Genomic DNA, 20,537 nt, shown 5'->3' with positions numbered 1-20,537 from the left:
GAATGTTGAAAAAGAAAGCCAAAGTTGGTGGCATCACAATTCCAGACTTCAAGCTCTATTACAAAGCTGTCACCATCAAGACAGTATGGTACTGGCACAAAAACAGACACAGGGATCAATGGAACAGAATAGAGAGCCCAGAAATAGACCCTCAACTCTATGGTCAACTAATCTTCGACAAAGCAGGAAAGAATGTCCAAAGGAAAAAAGACAGTCTCTTTAACAAATGATTTTGGGAAAATTGGATAGCCACATGCAGAAGAATGAAACTGGACCGTTTCCTTATACCACACACAAAAGTAAGACTCAAAATGGATGAAAGACCTCAATGTAAATCCATCAAAATCCTTGAGGAGAACACAGGCAGCAACCTCTTAGACCTCAGCCACAGCAACTTTTTCTTAGACACGTCACCAAAGGCAAGGGAAGCAAGGGCAAAAATGAACTATTGGGACTTCATCAAGATCAAAAGTTTTTGCACAGCAAAGGAAACAGGCAACAAAACCAAAAGACAACGGACAGAATGGGAGAAGATATTCGCAAACAACATATCAGACAAAGGGCTAGTATCCAAAATCTATAAAGAACTTATCAAACTTAACACCCAAAGAACAGGGGCGCCTGTTTGGAGACCTTAAACTACCACCCTTTTAAAATATATATACCGGGGGCGCCTGGGTGGCTCAGTGGGTTAAGCCGCTGCCTTCGGCTCAGGTCATGATCTCAGGGTCCTGGGATCGAGTCCCGCCATCGGGCTCTCTGCTCAGCGGGGAGCCTGCTTCCCTCTCTCTCTCTCTCTCTCTGCCTGCCTCTCCATCTACATGTGATCTCTCTCTGTCAAGTAAATAAATAAAATCTTAAAAAAAAAAATTTAAAAATTTAAAAAAACACCCAAAGAACAAATAATCCAATCAAGAAATGGGCAGAGGACATGAACAGACACTTCTGCAAAGACGACATCCAGATGGCCAACAGACACATGAAAAAGTGCTCCACATCACCTGGCATCAGGGAAATACAAATCAAAACCACAATGAGATATCACCTCACACCAGTCAGAATGGCTAAAATTAACAAGTCAGGAAACGACAGATGTTGGAGAGGATGCGGAGAAAGGGGAACCCTCCTACACTGTTGGTGGGAATGCAAGCTGGTGCAGCCACTCTGGAAAACAGTATGGCGGTTCCTCAAAAAGTTGAAAATAGAGCTACCCTACAACCCAGCAATTGCACTACTGGGTATTTACCCTAAAGATCCAAATGCAGTGATCCAAAGGGGCACGTGCACCCGAATGTATATAGCAGCAATGTCCACTATGGAAAGAACCTAGATGTCTATCAACAGATGAATGGATAAAGTAGATGTGGTGTGTATATATATACAATGGAATATTATGCAGCCATCAAAAGAAATAAAATCTTGGCATTTGCAACTACGTGCATGGAACTAGAGGGTATTATGCTGAGCGAAATAAGTCAATCAGAGAAAGACAATTATCATGTGATCTCCCTGATATGAGGAATCTGGGAGGCAGGGTGGAAGGTTTGCAGGGTAGGGAAGGAAAAAAATGAAACAAGATGGGATCCAGAGGGAGGCAAACCATGAGAGACTCTTTAATCTCAAAAAACAAACTGAGAAAAAAAAAAAAAAAAAAACGGGGGGTTGGGGGGGGGGGTGGGGGGGTAGGGACAGGGTGGTTGGGTTATGGACACTGGGGAGGGTATGTGATATGGTGAGTGCTGTGAAATGTGTAAGCCTGATGATTCAAAGACCTGTACCCCTGGGGCAAATAATACATTATATATTAATAAAAATAATTTTTTAAAAAAGGTCAGACACTTAAGCAACTGAGCCACCCAGGCACCCCCAATTTTTTTAATTCTTTTTTTTTTTATTAAGTAGGCCCCACGCCCAGCATGGAGCTCAATGCAGGACTGGAACTCATGCCCCTGAGATCTAAACTGCAGACATTTTAAAACACACTAGTTCTCTACCCACCAAGTGGGTCAACAAATCATGGCTTCTCCTCCTGAGTACATCCCTTTCTTGCCATCTCTTTCAACCACCCTTTCTACTACCTTCTTTATACCTCTACCTTCTACCTCCTTCAACTGCACTCCTGCAAGACTCAAAACTAGGGCACAAGCACTATCCCACTCAGAACTTCCAGGGACACCCCACTGGCCCAGCTCAGTCTTCAGGTCAGACTTTTGCCCCACCTTCCCCAAGGGACACTTCCTTTGGCTTTACTCCTTGGTCCTCAGGCATGGCCTGATCTTTCGCTCCTCCACCTTCTTCGGGTCACCTAAGGACAGCCCCTCATCTTGCCTGCCTGCCACAGACTCAGCCTTCCCCCCATTTTGCTGTCTAGGCGCCCCGTTTATTCCAAGTCTCTCAAGTCCTCACCAGTATTTGGCTGATGCTGCCTTATATTCCACTGCCCCCTCCTGCCCCTTCGATTCCATGGTAGATCCCTGATGATACCAGCACCATTCAGGCGCCTAATATCTGCTGAACAGTCTCATCTTGAACCTTCCTTCTCTCTCCTCACTCCCCTGTTGAACACTGTCCTTGTTTAGATCACCTACCTCCTTACTAGACCACAGCAGTAACCAACTTGCCTCCAGTCCAGTCTCCATACTCATAATAGGGGCTTTTTTTAAATATATATTTTTTAAATGTTTTTAAATAAACCCTATGATATGCCCAGCATGGGGATCGAACATACAACCTCAAAAGCAAGAGTCCCACATTCCACTGACTGAGCAAGAGGCACCCCAAAGTCACTTCTTAAAACCACCACAGCTGGGTGCCTGGGTGGCTCAGTTGGTTAATCAACTGCTTTCATCGCAAGTCATGATCCTGGAGTCCCAGGATCAAGTCACAGATTGGGGGGGGGGGGTCCCCTGCTCAGCAGGGAGTCTGCTACTCCCTCTGACCTTCTCCCCTCTCATGCTCTTTCTCTCTCTCTCTCTCAAATAAATAAAATCTTAAAAAAAAAAGTGGTTAAAAAAAAGAAAAACAACCACCACAGCTGTGCTCCAAGTTCCTTCTGGTTCCAACCCAACCTTCTAGAACATATAGAAAAGGTGCCCAGTCTTTTCTCTCACCCCTTGCCTCTGCTCACTTTTTTTCCTTCCAGAGTTGAGACCTTCCTGCCATCAACTCCTTCACCAATCAAACCACTACCCTTTCCTGAAGGTCCAGCTCAACTGAAGTCCCACCCTAAAGCCTGCCCTCCGTACTTAGCCTAGGACCCAGGCTCCTCGGCTTACTTCAGTATGGTGCCCAGAGCACCAGTAGAGGCCCCAAGAAGGCTCAGATAAACCCTAGTTTCTGAGAATGGTCCCTCACAGCATGTTCCTGGAATTCTGCGTGGAGTCCCTGATCACTTCTCCCATACTGCCCTAGCATTGTGCCCACCACCAAACACCTGGGCTTGGTCTTCACCAGAGAAGCACCCAACCAAGGCTACCAACATCAGTCTGATGCAACACAAACTTAGGAGGGCACAGTCAAATGTTCAACCTGTATCCAAATCCAGACTCTGCCACATGATGACAAGTTGTGTGACCTTGGGAACATTCCCTCATCTAGGACTCTGCTTCTTCAGTCAACATAAAGGATTCTCATAACCACTAGCAATAGTGCACACAGAACAGAAACAGAAAGCCCATGACTGTGGCTGACGTAGTCTATCACATCTCTGACCTAGAAAGCAAGAAAGGCCAGAACAACTGTAAGGTAAAGGATTGTACATACTCTCATCTGCATCGAGAATGAACACACCTGTTAAAAAAAAAAAAATGAACACACCCGTACTCTGAGACCAATACAACAGCCCTGCCCAACAGGAAATGCAATGCCTCAAGTTCAAGAGATAAGATTTTTAACAATCATATGCCATGCCTCTTCTTTCCTGAACAATTTCAGTCCAAGTGGCTCCAGGATCCCCCTCTTACTGCACCATTCTCAGTGTTTTAACAGACACCAGCGAACTCACGCAAGATAGAGTTAAATCCTTGGTCATGTTACTCTTCTGACCCACACATTCCTGAATACAGACTTCTTCTCCTTGTCCCCAACCCCCCCCCCCCACAACCCCAGCTTGACATTCCCTCTGCTCAACGTTTTCAGACTCTCAGCTGGCTCCTCCTCCCACCTCAGCTCTCCTCTCTACTGGCAGACCTCACAGCCGGAGGTCCTGAACCCCTCCCCCTCCCTGACACTACCTATGTGGTCACCAGCAAGATCTTTCTAAACACAGGTCTGGACCATGCCACTCCAGTAATTTAAAAGCCTTCTCAGGCTTCTGCACCCTGAGAATAAAGTATGAACTACCCAGCACAATGGGCCTAGAGAAAGGCCTAGAAAGGCCTAGAGATCCCACTGGCCAAGCTGGAGGACTCACAGGTGCTATTTTAGGAGCTCATGTACATGTGGTTCCCTGCAGCCAGACCTTGCTGTCCCCCAACTAATTCCTGCTGGCCCTGCAAGCCTCAGCTTAGGAATTCCCTTTCCTCAGGCTCCCAAAGCACCATGTGAGCACACTTACTGGGCAGATACTATCAATCACAGGTTCCCTAATTCCCACTGTCCCTGAAACTTCGTTCCTTAAGGCAGAACCAGCCTCTTTTACATGAGTCCCCTGAACCTACCACAAAATTAGGCAAGGAGTGATGCCAAATATTCATTAAATGAATGAATGTACTTTGTCATACCAACTTTTCCAAAACAGTAAAGACTTGCTCTCTTCCTCTTTCAACCAAGGCTCGTATCAACAAGAGCTTTCATATTCCAGCCGGGTGTTTGCTGCCTGTACAGTACTGCTTACTCTTCCTTTCATACAGTATCCCACAGGCTTTGAACAGGCTCACACTATGCACCTTCATCTCTCCTCAAATCTGCTTTCTCCAAGAAATGGCTCCTCAGCCTCCTTTAAACATGCAGACCATGAGCTCTTATTCCTTGGCTCTACAGCAAACAAAGTTCAATTCAACTTCTCTAAGGAGTCCAACTAGAGATTTGTATGCCTCCAAGGTTGAATCTTTTTAAAAACAGGGACATTCCAAAATTATCATGTCTCTAAACACTCACCATAGAACAACCTGATAAAGTTACAGTATCCCATCTACAGCAGACTCAAAAACACCTGGTAGCAAATCCAACTCTTTATCTGGGCTCACGTCCTATAAACACCACCCTCCCTGCGCTGAGTCTGGGTTCCATGCCAGGAAACGCTTCTCTTCGCTTATTTAGGGAAATAGCAGGCCCGGCTCTTAAGTTAGAACTTCAGGCTATAAACGTGCTGTCCCAGGCTCTAGCTTCCACCAAGGCAAAAACTTCATGCTCATCATTAAAACTAATTCTGAAGTAAGTCAGTTTACAAACCTAAGAGCCTCACATGTCATAGAAATTAAAATATGCATTTTTAATTAGCACTTAAGTTTGTATGAAATTAACTTGGAATTTTTGGCAGGATTCTAAGCAGAGAGAGCATTTTCTCCAGAGACACTTTACAAATACACCCGCTGGTGAATCCGGTTTTCCAAACACCAAGTAAAAAGGTGAAAAGGCAGGAGGCTTCCAAAGAAGCTCGAGTTGGGGGGTGGGAGGGTGACCCCAAGGCTCTCTGAGCAGCTCAGGTCCCAGCGCCTGCGGCGCCCTTCCCCGCCTCCTGCGGGGGGTCAGTACCCCATCCTCCGGCTTCTGTCCAACTGGGCCGCGCGACGACCCTCTTTGCAAGCCCAGGGGGAGGCCCCAAGGCCGTATAAGCCTGTGGCCAGCGCGCAGGCCCCGCGTTCCCCGGAGCGCGGGCCGGGCTGAGGCCTGGCCCATCGCCGCGGCGCGGAGCCCGGGCCCGGCCGCGGAACGCCCTAAGCCTTCGCCTGAGGGGCCGCGATGAGGGGGGCAACTCTCCCCGGGCCGTGCCGCTACCTCACCCGCAAGGACGTCCGCAACCGTGTCCCCACCCCGGGCCAAACCGCGAGCAGCAGCAGGTGTTCCTCGGGAGGCTCGACCGGCCACGGGGATGGGGGCCTGGGCTGCTAGGCTTGGCGGCAGGGGACGGGCGGCGCACTCACCGAGCGCCGGCGGGCGGGCCGCGGCAGGTGCTTGCTCCTCCCGGCCGCAAGATGCCACGCCGCCGCCGCCGCTCCCTGGGGACTCGGCGCCAAGCTGCCGTCGCCGCCGTCGCCGCCGCCGCCGCCGCCACCGAGCCCGAGGACCGCGAGCGCCGCACCGCAGCCTCCGCGCGAGCACGTACCGGGCGGTGAGAGGGCGCCGAGCGCGAGGGCGGGGCGCGCGGCCGGAGCCTAGCAACCGCCTGACACGCGAGTGCCGCAGCCAATCCCGCCGCCAGCTCCGCGCGGCACCGACCAGCAGTCCGCGCGACGCCCGCTTCTGCCTGCGTCCGCCGCCCCGCAGCGCGCCGCACCCGCGCGCAGGCCCCGCCTCCACCCGCGCCGCTTTGCTCATTGGCCCGCCACGCCCCCGCCCGAAAAGACACGCCCCTCCCTGGAAGCCCCGCCCCACGGACGGCCGGGTCCGTCCCCCGAACACGCCCCGGCCGGTAAGGGTTGCCCCTAGTCCTCTGGCCTGGCCGTGGGGGAGGGGCACCCCACCCAACCTCAGGCCTTCCGGCTGTGAGACTCGTCCAAGGCACCCAGGGTGGTCGGGCTCGGGAATTGGCTCTGCCACAGAAGGCCACCTATCGTTTGGCTCTCCTGATTTCTCTCGAATGCAAATCAAGAGGTATTTCTAAGCCATGAAAACGATCAGGAAGCCTCCTCTGAATCGCTAAGGATGACTACCCTCTTGCTTGGCCCTTACACGGATCGGGAAACTGAGGCGAGGGCCGGAAGAGCGGGAAGCTGGCCTCTCTCCAAAGGCCTAGCCCCTAGCAGGCGAGGTCGTCCGGGAAGCGCCTCAGGCCTGACCCTGTCCCCTTCCCCTGCCCCCAACTCCGGAATCCGATGCCTCCTCTGGCGCTAGAAATAGCTCTGACCCGCTGGCGCTGGTCACTCACTACTTGTAGCCTGCATTCTTTCAGGGGGTGGGGGAGTAAGGAGCGGAGGTTACTGCTGAGGTCCTTCTCCCTTCAAGGGGAGGGTCCTAAAGGGGCTCTCGCTCGTCCCAGGGCTTACCTATGGCCTCCAACCGCAAATGCCCCAGAGACCTGAAAAATCAGTGGATTTTTCCACTGGGGATGGGATCCATGATGGACTCTGCTCCCTTTCGCTCCCAAATCCTGCTCAGGATGTGTCCATTCCCTCCTGGGCCTGTGTCCAGGTTGGAATTCCAACACAGAACCTTTGTCAGAGAGCACATTCTTTTTTTTTTTTTTTTTTTTTTGTCAGAGAGAGCGAGCGAGCACAGGCAGACAGGCAGGCAGAGTCAGAGGGAGAAGCAGGCTCCCTGCCGAGCAAGGAGCCCGATGTGGGACTCGATCCCAGGACGCTGGGACCATTACCTGAACCGAAGCCAGCTGCTTAACCAACTGAGCCATCCAGGCGTCCCCAGAGAGCACATTCTGAACACAGAGCTGGCTGCTGCCTGTTGGGCTGTCCTCCCTGAATCCATACAGGTGTGAGTCTCCCCTACCTTCTCCCCACTCCTTAAGGAGTGTCCTGGAGAAACAAATTTCAGAGAGCCAGGAGGAAAGTCATCTTCCAAATGCACATAGCTGTTTGTGATTTTTTTTTTTATTAAGATTTTTGAAATGTATTTGACAGAGAGAGAAAGCACAAGAAAGGGGAGTGGAAGAGGGAGAAGCAGACTGCCTGCTGAGCAGAAAGCCCCAGGAGGAGCTCTATACTAGGACCCTGGGATCATGACCTGAGCCAAAGGCAGACACTTAACCAACTGAGCCACCCAGGTGCCCCTTGATTTTTTTTTTTTTTTTTTTTTAAGTAATCTCTACATCCAACATGGGGCTCGAACTCACAAGCCTGGGGTCAAGAGGCTCATGCTCTACCAACTTCGCCAGTCAGATGCCCCTTGATTTTTTATACTTAAATGCATAGGCTCCAAACTTCATTCACACAGACTAGAAAAGGAACTGAAATCCAGGGAAAGGGCCCCAAACCATCTTTCAGATGTTAAAACTAAAAAAATTATTGGCCTCTCAAATCCAAATTTAAAATTCTGCTGCTTTGAAAAGGCTAAGAATGTGAAAACTTACTTGGGTTTCTAAATAAAATATATTTTCTCATTCACTCCTTTATTAAGTTTCCTTACACACCCCACCCCCAACCCAACATACACCAGGCACTGCTTTGCGACCCCCAGGTTCTGCGGGGTATTTTAGTGCCTGACTGTATAGTTATATACATATGTTTTTCCAAAACAAAAGATATCAGTGGGTACTGGCCTCCTAAAGTACTTCCCTCCTACCATCTACACAGAAGCTGCTGGCTACTTCTAGTCCTCACTGATCATCCATGGGTCCCAGAGTAACTTCCCTTCTTCCTTTTTAGCACTGGTCTTCCTAGATGAAGCACCAGGCCTCATTCTGGCCTCCAGAGTCCCAGTGCCCCATGCCTAAGCAGCCCCCAGATTTCCGACCAAGGAAGGGGCCTCAACTAGTTGGTTCCAGAAGATGGGGTAGTCCTGGAAGGAGGGAACAACAACCAGAGTGTGCCTGAAGCCCTTACAGCCAAATCCTTTCCAGTCCTTGCTTCTCTAGGTTTGGGGCTCCTTTGGAGGCACTGTGGCCCCCAGGCTGGCCCTAATGTTCTCCCCTTCCCTACTCCTTCACTCCTGACAGATCTCACATGTTTTCTTCCCCCCAGCCCAGAATGGCTCTAACCTCTGGATGTCATTACAGGCTTTTTTCATTTTTGTTTGGAGTTGGAGTTCTCTCCATCCTCCCTATTCCAGGCCTAGAAGGACGAAGGACTGGCTGGCCAGAATTGACCAGCCTTCTGGGGCCTAATTAGCCCCAGCTGGAGCCCAAGCAGCTCCCACGGAGCCCATAGGTAAGTAAAGAAGGAGGTGGACAGCCATCTTCATGGGCCCTTAAGTTAACCAGGGGCTATAAAGGGAAAGGCCTGTTATTCTCTATAGTCCACGAAGTCAAAGCCTTTCTCCTCCCACTGCATAACCCAACCTAGTGCTCAGCACGAGATCCCCAATGACTCACCCTTGGGGGCTATTCTAGAATACCAGGAGGGCCTAGGCCACCTGGGATGGTGATCACAGCCAGTTGGAGGGAATAGCCACAAGCAAGGCCCAGAAAACACCCAAGAGGAGCTGCCTATGGGGCCCACATGGTATGGGCTGGGGGAGAAACTGAGAATAGGACTCTTTAGACCTACAGCCTTCAACTCTCCAGGCCCTTCAGCCTCCAAAGCTTCCTCCACTTAAACCCCAAGCCAGAGGCTCCAGAACAATGATCTGATCTGGGTTTGTCTCCCCCACTGGAGCATAAGCCCTTGAGGCCAGAGACCAGTCTGCTTGACCCCATATTACAACCACCACCTAACTGCCTGCACATCGTAGAGGCTCCATTTCTGTTTGAGAAGGAAAGAATGAGATGTTGCCTGCCTCACTTCCTGGTTGGTAGTCACCACAAATGTTCCAAGCCCTGTGCAAAGCCGAAGGCAAATGCCTCAGTGTTTACCTGGGGCTAAAGCCTTGGTTCCAGCTCAGATAAAATCCAGCAGATACCAACATGGACCAAACTTTCCTCTGGTCCTAGGATTGATTCCAGGACTTTTTACTCTGGCATATTCCCAATGAATTGAAGGCTAAGGGCTGGTGCCCAGCTTCAGACTCTTCCAAGGGAAAGGAGGTTCCTGCCGCTGCTGCTCCCCCGGGCCCAAGGAAGAGGGGCAAGGGGCAGGGCTAGCTGAGGATGGAGGCTCCTGACCCAAATGCCCAAGCAGGGCCAGCCAAGTCAGGGCAAGGGAGGGGTCCCTTTTGTCTGGATTTAACAGAAGGAGGATTGTCTGGTAGCTCTGGCAGAAAGAAAGGGCTGATAAGTTCATCCGGGAGAAACTGCCAGTAGGCGTGTTTGCGGGTCACCACCAGCCTTCCCAGAAGCCAGTTCATTCTCTTGCGGGGCCCTCCACTCCAGTACTTCCACTAGACCCCTTTCTACATGTCTGGCACAGGCCCTTCCTCCAGTCAGCCAGCAGGTTCCACACCTGTCCAGCTACAGGTATCCAGTCCCCTGGGGTCAGAAACCCCACAGCAAGAATAAGTGTTGAGTGAATGAATAAAAATCACCTCTCCCCCCTGGGTGGACACTAATGTCTCGGCCACTTTCCACTCCCTGCTGGCTCTGAGATAAGACAGTCCTCCAAGGCTGACTTTGGGCGACGGCTCCTAAAACACAGAGCTTACGGCCTTGAACACTGGACTAAACACCAGATTATGTCTGGTCTCGGCCTGGCAGCCGGTGAAAGCCAGTAAACTGAGGGTTCTGTTTGTTCATTCTCTTCAGTCACTGACCAGCTAGCCCCAACCCAGCAGTGGGAGAAGTTACCCATACCGTTCTGGTTCAACCAGATTGGCAGTCCCTCTCTGCTCTCAGTCGTAAGTCTGGTTCTGGCTCGGGGATCCCCCACTGACTTCTCTAGTACAGAAACACCTCTTCCTCTCAGAGCAGGCCTAAGATCTGGGCCTGTTTGTTTCATCAGCCTGGGTTCCCCTTAGTGTCCCTTTAGTCAAGAGACATAAATGGGTTTCCCAACAATCACTGATTCTCATTCTGTTATCATGGCTGTTGGGGAAGCCCTCGGAACACTAGAATGTGTTGGACCCAAACAGACAGTCTTTATCCTAGGCTGAGTGCTGACAGAAACAGGCAGAGCCTCTAGGAGCCCTAAACTGTGGTCTGATACTCCCCAACATTTCTGGGAGCCAATTTGAGGGAAGCTACTAAAAAGACAAAGAGTGAATATTAGCCCCTCAGCCAAGCTTCCCATTGTGTCCACATGAAGAATAAGTCCCCGCTGGGACCAAGAGCCAAGTTCACTGTGTGATCTTTCATAAGCTGTTTGCCTTCTCTGAGCCTCTTGGTCAACCCACCATCAAGTGACCCCATGTGTGTGGGCTTCAGACCTGCCTGCTCACTGAGAGTGACAGAAGACCACTTTATGTGGCTGAGTCCGGACCAGGATGAAACACCCACCACGTGTTGTCAGTCCACAGATATTTACTGAGTCTGTTGTGCGCTGGACACAGGGAGGGATGAAAGGAACAAGCACTGCTGTTGTGGAGCCCAAATTCAAGTGTAACCAGATAGAGACTAAATAAGTAGGTCAACCAGGGGCTGGGATCAGTAGGGAGTCAGTCAGTCCCCTCGATCAGGGGATGGGAGGGCAGGACAGGAGCTGCTCTGTGATCCAGTTCATCAAGGAAGTAAGTCCTGCAGGAGGTGAAGGACGGAGCCCTGGGGTTTTCAAGGGAAGGAATAGCACAAGCCTAGGGAATGGCCGTGGTAAAACAGAGGAAGGAGTGGGCAGGCAGATCTGAGGAACCTCAGAGCTAACCATGGCCTGAGTAGTGAATGGAAGAGTGAACAAAGGACAAAGAACGACTAGTGTGAGGATAGGCGCCAGAGCTGGATTTAACCGGGCTGGGGTTTGCCAGCACAGGATCCCAAAAGCAAGGGGCATGGAAGCTGAAGGCTGTGAGCAACCAGGAGGGGAGTGGGAATGGTGCCCTCGGGCCTCCTGGAAGGAATGTGGTGGGGTGAGGAATGAGGGGGCAGCAGCCTGGCCCCAGCCCTGGAGCTCCCCTGCCTCTGGTAGGTGGGGAAAGAGAGTGAGAGAGCAAGCAGGGGTAGGGACAGAGATGGGGTCTTGTGTGGGAGGGACAGCAGGCACCACAGAAGTCAAGTCAGAACAAGCATTTAGAGACAACATTTCTCAGTTTCTTTGCCTCCACCTTCCCCTGGAATGCAGAGAAGTGGCACCCCTCCTCCCAGCTCCAGAGGAGGAAGGAGAAGGGGAGGGAATATCCATTCCCTTGGGCTTGGGCAGCTCCTAGTAGGTGTTACAGGTTGGGGCTTAGGAGAGACCCTGCAGAACCCACCGGAGAACAGAGCACCTACCACCAGCTCCTGGTTGGAAGGAAATCCATGGGCTGGGCCAAGGTGGAGGTGGGAGAGAGTAGGGGGATAGTGATAAGTGTGGAGTAGGTGGAGGGTCCTGCCCAAGACAGGGTCCAGGGCAGTCCCCTACCCAATTCCCCTGAGGCTGCTGCCAGACAGAGGTGCAAAGAAGGCAGGTAGGGTGATAGGTAGGGTGTCATCTGGTAGGCAAGGGAGGCCTTGGTCAGCTGATCCGTCCATCTCCCTCCTGCTTACTGCTCAAGGCCAGTGACCTTCAAAGGTCCCTCCCTGCAGTTGCCATTTACCCAAGCTGGACTGAGGTCCTTGGCTGGGGTCACCTATGAATGAGCAGGAGAGGGTCTATGTCCATCAGTAGGCTGAAACTGACAAGGGACCCCAGAGACCAAGAAGGCCTGGAATGGGGAGCACTGGAGGTTGGGTACAGTATGGACACTTGAGGTAAGAGAGACCCCAGCTCGAAGCCAGAGCTCTGAACTTCTGGGTGTGGGCATGGCTGGCAGCAAGCATGGTGATGGCTCCATGCAGAAGCATTGACATGCCCCATACAAAAAGATGATGGGTAGAGAGTTTTTCCAGAAAAGGTGAAAACATTTCCTTCCTTCCTTCCTTCCTTCCTTTATTTTTTTAAGAAACGTTTCATCTCTGCCTCCCCCAGCCCCATCCCCATGTCCCCAGGCACATAAGTGAATGTGGCAGCTGGCATAATACAAAGGTGGGGACATGGGGGTGGAGGGAAGGCTGCTTCTGAAAGGGATATCCTGGACCTCAGAGCCAGGGCCCAGCAGCTGCTCGTTTCATGTTGGAGGGGCCCCAGGAAAGAAGGCTGGCCTCAGCTGACCCTCTACCTTCCTTCTGCCTAAAACTTCCTTGTATCCTGCTTCCTGGGACCCTCAGGGATTAATTCAATGTCAGCAGCCCTGCTGTTGAGGTAAGCAGAAAACTGGGCCTCTTTACAGGCTTCTTTGCTGCACCCACAAATAATAGGACCAAGCTCACCCCCACTGAGTCCCCTCAGATCACAGGAGGCAGGGCCTGGGGGTACCCCAGGCTTCCTTGCACTTAAGGTGGGTGGGTACTAGTGGGAAGTCCAGGGTTGAGGCCCTGAAGGCTGGGTGCACACAGGCAGGAGCCCTGGCTCCTGCCTCTGACTGACTGGGCACTTGGGCAAGCCCCTTTCCCTCTCCAGACCCTTTCCCTTTCTGACCCTTGTGGTCCAAAGTTTTACAAAAGGCCCATAGTTGTTTCCTCCCCTTCCTAGAAGGGCCTGAACACAAGAGCATATGAGGAGCTGAGGAGGAGAAGAGAGGGAAAAAGTAACCCAGGGACTTGTGTGGGCTGGGGCTCCAGAGGGGTCCCATGGGAGACAATGCACCCCTTGGAGGAGGATGGACTTTGGGAGAACCTCTGGAAGGGATAGGAGAGCAGTTGGCTTCCTCCCAAGCTCCCTTCTCTATCCTAGCATTTCCTTCCCTGAGGAATTCCAGTTGCATCGAAGGGGCAAGCAGATGCTCCCCTTCCCTTCTCCCCCCCCACCCCACCAACTCTTCACTGGCTGTCATTCTCCATTCCCACGGCCCAGCAACCAGGGAGCTTCCTCACCTGTTGCTGCCCTGCCTGCCTCCCTCTTCCGGGCCCGCAGCTGTTCCCTGACAGCTGGACCGCTGTGAGGCTCTGCCTCAGGCTGAACTGCCAGGACCTTCTCCTCCCCTGTCTTGATGGCCCCAAGGCCCACCCACAACCCTGCCTTTCAAATGTCCCTGACCCCTGGTCCTGGAGACCCACCACAGCTGTGGGCCATCTGCACCTTTGCAGAAGCAACAGCTGCCTTTTCTCCCAGGCTCCTCCAGGGCCAAGGTCCCCTTGACTCCTGTCAGCCTGAGGGTGAGGTGCCTGGCCCCTATCCTGCATATCTCCCTTGTCTTCTCAGGCCTTGGTCTTCTGAGGATCTTCTTCCATAAAACAATGAGAGGGGGCTTCGGGGAGAAAGGACTGTGGGGCCCCATCCTCCGCTGGAGGCTGCCTTTACACTACCCACTGAGCCAGTCCTCATGTGGGAGCAGCCAGAGCCGACTTGCAGACCAACCTACCTGTCCTACTTGGGACGCTGCCTGACTTCCTACTGCTGGAGGACACAGACTTTCCCCCTCCCCTAACATCCCTCTCCCCTACCCAGCTTGACTGCTCCCGTCTAATACCTTACCTCCCACCTCTCCACCCTGTATCCTCCCCATACATCTCCACTTCCGCTTCTCTCAATACCTACTCCCAGTTCTTTTGCACCCCAGTTTTTATTTTTATTTCTTAAGTAAGCTCTATGTCCAGGGGTGCCTGGCTGGCTCAGTCAGTAGAGCTGGGGACTCTTGATCTCAAGGTGGCAAGTTCACGCCCCACACTGGGCATAGAACCTACTTTTTTTGGTAATATATATTTATTTAAGTAATCTCTGCACCCAGTGTGGGCCGTAAACTCACCACCCTGAGATCAAGAGTCCCCTGCTCTACTGACTGAACGAGCCAGGCACCCCATACCCCAGTTTTTCCTTTGCGCGTGACCCGGGTGACAGGGAACCTCTTTCAGTTGCTACAAACACGCCAGGCATCTGCCAGCTCCTCTGGAGCCCTCCCACTTGCAACCCTTCACCCGCAGCATTCTTTTTCCACTTAGCCTACCTCATTCCTACTCATCGCGGTCTCAGTTTCTGGCCTGGGCAGGTGTCCCTGCTCTGGATCCCTGCTGAGCCCACCATATTATTATGTCAGATTTAAAGTTTATCCCTAGCACAGACCGGATGATCTGTGTCAGTCTACACCCCTCCCCCCCCAACCAACCCCTCCATCCCAGGAACCTCTCCAACTTGAGGCAGGGCCTGGCACTTAAAATGTACCTAATAACATTGGAATGAATGAATGAACATTTGATTGGAAATAAAGTCTCCTGGAGCCTTCTGGAGAAACTTCCCCACGAGTCCAATTGGCATTTCAGAGCCCAAACTCCAGAAGCCAACCCACCTTCAGGATTTCCAGCCACCTGCAGAATAAATTTAAGCCCCACCCTATACCACCGAGGGCTGTCGGAACCTGCCTTACGCTAGTTGAAACCCACCAGTCTCAACCCTTCTTCCCAACTCTGGGCAGAATACCACCTGTAAGGGTCCCTCTTCTTCCACCTACCCAAGTCCTGCTTATCCTACTCAAGAACAACACCCACAAGCCTTCCCAGCATCTGACTTCCCATCGTCTCCAGGAGACCCCAAGCTACTAGAGGGCAAAGACAGCCCTTGATAATAACATCTACCTTCACCGGGTTCTGTTCTCACCCCTGGACACACAAAATTTCTCCATGCCCCCAGACAACGTTGCATGGCAGTTACTGGCCCCATGTTGCAGATGAGGAAACTGAGGCCCAAGATTTAAGTCACTTACCAAAGATTATGTAACGCAGGAAGTGGCCAAGCTGTGGCTCTGTGTTCACTTTTACAGCCTTCACTGTGCCTGCCCCAGGGTAAGGGACTCCACTGGCACTTGCTGAATGAGGGAACAAATAGATACAGTTACATCGAAACTTCAAGTAGCAGGACCCAGGAGCCCAGAACACAGAGGCTTGGACTCAGGAGAGGGGCTTCCAGACATGGAATAAACATGACCTCATCCCTGACTTCCCTCCCCACTTCTGCACATAGCCAGTGGCCACTCGGCCTCTCCTTGACAGAGTCTTGACACTGTTGATCTGTGAGAGTAAGTCAGGAACCAGTAGGGGAGGGAAGAGGTTGCAGGATAACTTCAGTAGGGAAGAAAAGGCAGAGGCCTCCAGGTCAGCCAGCCTATTTCAAAGAGCAGCAAAAAGGCCTGGGGGCCAGTGGTTGGACAAAGGTATTCTCAGGATAGCCCAATTATAAATTTCTGCAGGATTATTAGATTACGAAGTTCTGGCATGTAATCCAAGTTCACTTCAGTACTGAACTGGAAAAGGGTAAGAAACTGGGTGGAGGGCAGGGAAGTGGGCAAGTCAAATCACAAAGCCCTTTCTTTACTGAGCATCTACTCCATCCCCAGACATGCAAGAAGGCTCAAAGCAGAAAAGTATAAGTCACAGCTGGGAAACTAAGAAGCTTGTGTTTCAGCTCTGCAGGGGGGAATGCTGCACATAGGAATCAAGGTGTGTGGAGGGGAGTCAAGCAGCCTGCTTGGGCTGAGGCGGCCACCTGGAGGAGGGGTCCCTGCAGCTGAGTCTCTGGGGAGGGGAGCCGCTGAGTTTCCTGTTGGCTTGCTAAATTCCCAGGAGGGTTTCAGCAGTAGCCGAGTCTGTCTAGGCCTGCCCAGATGGACAAGAATCGGGCAAAGGTGACTGCCCAAGCAGGCCCTGACCAGGCCTCTTAGACTTTGCTGGAACTTGCCTGGCTCTGAGCAGAACGACCTAGAGTGAGGGCCAAGTAGGGGGAGCCCAGGGAAGGAGATAGGGGCACTAACAAGATAGGCAGCTGGACTTGCATTGCCCAACACTAGAGTCATCTGTTCCAGATTCCTTTCATAATGGGATAAAATGTACCAACAGTGAGGCCCAGAGTGGGGCCTGGTAGAGCCCAGTGACTACAGTGGCAGGACAATTGCGTCCCAGGAAAGCCAGGGAAGCACACACATTCCTTGGCTTCCTGTCCCCAGCAGCTGCAGGAAGCTGTTCCAAACTCCCAGCTGTGCCCAGCAGCCCCCATGGACAGGAGAAAGTCTTGTTTCTTGCCATGCCTCTGATTGGACACAGAGAGTCTGGGATGGTGTGGCTGAGTACCCAACAGCAGGCCTCAAGGGAGAAGGTGGGGCTGCCAGTCAACATTTGGAGAGGCAGCTTGGGTCCTGTCTGGGACCGAGCCTGGGAAGGGGGTACCATGGATTTCATTCCCCATGGCCAGGGTCCCCAACCTTCCTTACCTCCATAATCTGAAAAAGCTATCAACACTTTCCCAAACACTCCTCCCACACACAATCTTGCCTATAATTTAAAAGGGTCCTGGGGCACCTGAGTGGCTCGGTGGGTTAAGCCTCTGCCTTCGGCTCAGATCACGGTCTCATGGTCTCAGGGTCCTAGGATCGAGCCCCGCATCAGGCTTTCTGCTCAGCGGGGAGCCTGCTTCTCCTTCTGTCTCTGCCTGCCTCTCTGCCTACTTGTGATCTCTGTCTGTCAAATAAATAAATAAAATTTAAAAAATAAAATAAAATAAAAGAGTCCTAAACATCTGGCAGCGCTCGGAAGGACTCCAAGCTAGGAGCCCCTGGAGTGTGCTGAAAGTCGGTGAAATTCCAGTCTGTTTCTGCCTCTGCTGGCTGTGAGTCGTGGGCCACCTCCTGGCCATCTTGACTTGCACTGCCCTCTAGAGCCTGAGGAGTTGACTAGGGGAGCCTCAAGGGGCCCCCCAGCTCTGCCATCTCCTTGGAGCTATTTCAACCCATCCTACTGGAGACTATAAAAGAAAGAACAGCTTTAAAACCAGCTGAGAATCAGGGAAATACAAATCAAAACCACAATGAGATACCACCTCACACCAGTCAGAATGGCTAAAATTAACAAGTCAGGAAATGACAGATGCTGGCGAGGATGCGGAGAAAGGGGAACCCTCCTACACTGTTGGTGGGAATGCAAGCTGGTGCAACCACTCTGGAAAACAGTATGGAGGTTCCTCAAAATGTTGAAAATAGAACTCCCCTATGACCCAGCAATTGCACTGCTGGGTATTTACCCTAAAGATACAAACGTAGTGATCCGAAGGGGCACGTGCACCCGAATGTTTATAGCAGCAATGTCTACAATAGCCAAACTATGGAAAGAACCTAGATGTCCATCAACAGACGAATGGATAAAGAAGATGTGGTATATATACACAATGGAATACTATGCAGCCATCAAAAGAAATGAAATCTTGCCATTTGCGACGACGTGGATGGAACTAGAGGGTATCATGCTTAGCGAAATAAGTCAATCGGAGAAAGACAACTATCATATGATCTCCCTGATATGAGGGAGAGGAGATGCAACATGGGGGGTTAAGGGGGTAGGAGAAGAATAAATGAAACAAGATGGGATTGGGAGGGAGACAAACCATAAGTGACTCTTAATCTCACAAAACAAACTGAGGGTTAATGGGGGGAGGGGGTTGGGGGGGTGGGATTATGGACATTGGGGAGGGTATGTTCTATGGTGAGTGCTGTGAAGTGTGTAAACCTGGCGATTCACAGACCTGTACCCCTGGGGATAAAAAGATATTATATGTTTAAAAAAAAAATAAAATTATAAAGAGAAAAAAAAAAAAAAAAACCCAGCTGAGAATCTAGACCTGCACTCATCAGAGGTGGGCTGTCCCACTCACACTAGGCTTCACCAGATCCCCAAGAGTGTCTGCCGCCCGCCTACCTTCTACCCATGCAGATGAGTCTGGAGGCCAATAGGTGGGCCTCTGGGAGCTTTTGACGTTCTGGGGTTTCATTCACATATACACTTGAAGGTGTGTTGATAAGTGTATATGGGAATAAGAAAAGAAAAAAAAACCCTGTCATTCACCACATTTACCAAGCACCTACTGTGTATCAGGCCTCGGGCTCCAGGAGGCACAAGTCCAAATCATGCCCATACTTCTAGGTCCTGCCTGAATCGCATGTCCTCCCAACCTTTGACCCTACCCTCCACTTCCCCAGTGCAGCCTTCCCAATTGGTTTCATCTCGAAACGAAGTCTTTCTTTCACTAATGTGGGGCTTTAGTAAGCTATCCAGGTGTGGCCACCTCTAGGCAGAGCCTGCCCTTTTTATTCATTTCTTATTATCTCCTGCTGCCAACTGGCAACTTTGAATCCATAATAGGAAGTAAGGAAAGAACTCCCGTTTGCCCTAGGATCCAGGGGACCTTTAACAAAGTACCCTGGCTGAATCCTGGCAAGAGTATGTTGGATGTGGGGTGCCTGGTTGGCTCAGTTGGTTAAGTGGCTGCCTTCGGCTTAGGTCATGATCCCAGGGTCCTGGGATTGAGTCCCATATCGGGCTCCTTGCTCAGCGGGGAGCCTGCTTCTCCCTCTGTCTGCCTCTACCCCTGCTTGTGCACGTGTGCGCTCTCTCTCTGACAAATAAATACATAAAAATCTTTTTAAAAATGTATAGGGGTGCCTGGGTGGCTCAGTGGGTTGAACCCTCTGCCTTCGGCTCAGATCATGATCCCAGGGTCCTGGGATCAAGCCCCGTGTCTGGCTCTCTGCTCAGCGGGGAGCCTGCTTCTCCCTCTCTCTCTCTCTGCCTGCCTCTCTACCTACTTGTGATCTCAGTCTGTCAAATAAATAAATAAAATCTTTTAAAATTTCAAAAAAAAATAAAAATAATTAAAAAGAGTATGTTGGATATGTCTCTTGCCATTTTGTTCAGAGTGCTTATCACTACTAGACATTATATGTAAACTGCTTTATTTGTCTTATCTTCTCTACTAGAATGAAAACTCTATGAGGGCAAAGATTGTTTACTGCTGTATATTTCTGTGAAAAAAAATGCTCAGTTGGGGAGCCTGGGTGACTCAGTCAGTTAAGCATCTGCCTTTGGCTTGGGTCACGATCCCAGGGTTCTGGGATCCAGTCCCGCATGGGGCTCCCTACTCAGCGGGGAGTCTGCTTCTCCCTCTCCCTCTCCCTGCAGCTCTGCTGCTTGAGCTCTTTCTCTCTCTCTTTCTGTCCAATAAATAAATAAAATCTTATTTTGGGGCGCCTGGGTGGCTCAGTGGGTTAAAGCCTCTGCCTTCAGCTCAGGTCACGATCCCAGGGTCCTGGGATCGAGCCCTGCATCGGGCTCTCTGCTTAGCAGGAGCCTGCTTCCTCCTCTCTCTCTGCCTGTCTCTCCGCCTACTTGTGATCTCTGTCTGTCAAATAAATAAATAAAATCTTTTAAAAAATACTCAGCTAGTATTTGCTAAGTAAGAAAGTTCATAAGGTTGAGACCAGATTCTATATACAACATGGTATACTTCTGCCAGACTTGAACCCCAGTACAGCAACTCACTGACAGTATGGCCTTGGGCAAGTTCTTTACCTTTCCACTGAGTTTTCTTTTTTTTTCTTTTTTTTAAGATTTTTATTTATTATTTGAGAGCAAGAAAGAGAGCATGAGTGGAGGAAGGGGCAGAGGGAGAGGGAGAAGCAGGCAGCCTGATGCAGGACTTGATCCCCAGACCCTGGGATCATGACCTGAGCTAAACGAAGGCAGTTGCTTAACTGAGCCACTCAGGTGCCCTCCACTCAGTTTTCTTCCTGCAATCTGAGAGTACTTCTGATTTCTACCTTAAAGGGGAGTGGGTGGAGTGAAGAACACGAGCATCAAGAGAACAGTGCTTGGCACATAGTAAATGCTAAGTAAGTGCCAGTGATTATTATTATCATCGTTACTATTCTTTTTTCTTTTTTTTAAGATTTTGTTTATTTATTTGACAGAGATCACA

General features: G+C 51.0%; 1 protein-coding gene across 3 annotated transcripts in view; it reads right to left on the bottom strand.

The window, feature by feature from the left end:
- The window catches only part of LOC111144250 (dystroglycan 1), a 66,970-nt gene extending 60,584 nt beyond the window's left edge, over positions 1-6,386 (bottom strand). The window contains exon 1 of one of the 3 annotated variants that reach the window (XM_022498470.1): positions 6,266-6,386. The gene's annotated coding sequence lies outside the window, so the exon portion shown is untranslated. Of the gene's footprint in view, positions 1-6,083; positions 6,123-6,265 lie in introns of those variants that run through there. The other 2 variants (XM_022498468.1, XM_022498469.1) reach the window with 2 other exon arrangements.
- Between the last annotated feature and the right edge of the window lie 14,151 nt (positions 6,387-20,537).

Source organism: Enhydra lutris, unplaced genomic scaffold, assembly GCF_002288905.1.
Source record: "Enhydra lutris kenyoni isolate GAN:26980312 unplaced genomic scaffold, ASM228890v2 scaffoldscaffold10, whole genome shotgun sequence".
Lineage (NCBI taxonomy): Eukaryota > Metazoa > Chordata > Mammalia > Carnivora > Mustelidae > Enhydra > Enhydra lutris.
Note: the sequence above shows the minus strand (reverse complement) of the source record. Positions and strands in the feature narration are given on the sequence as shown.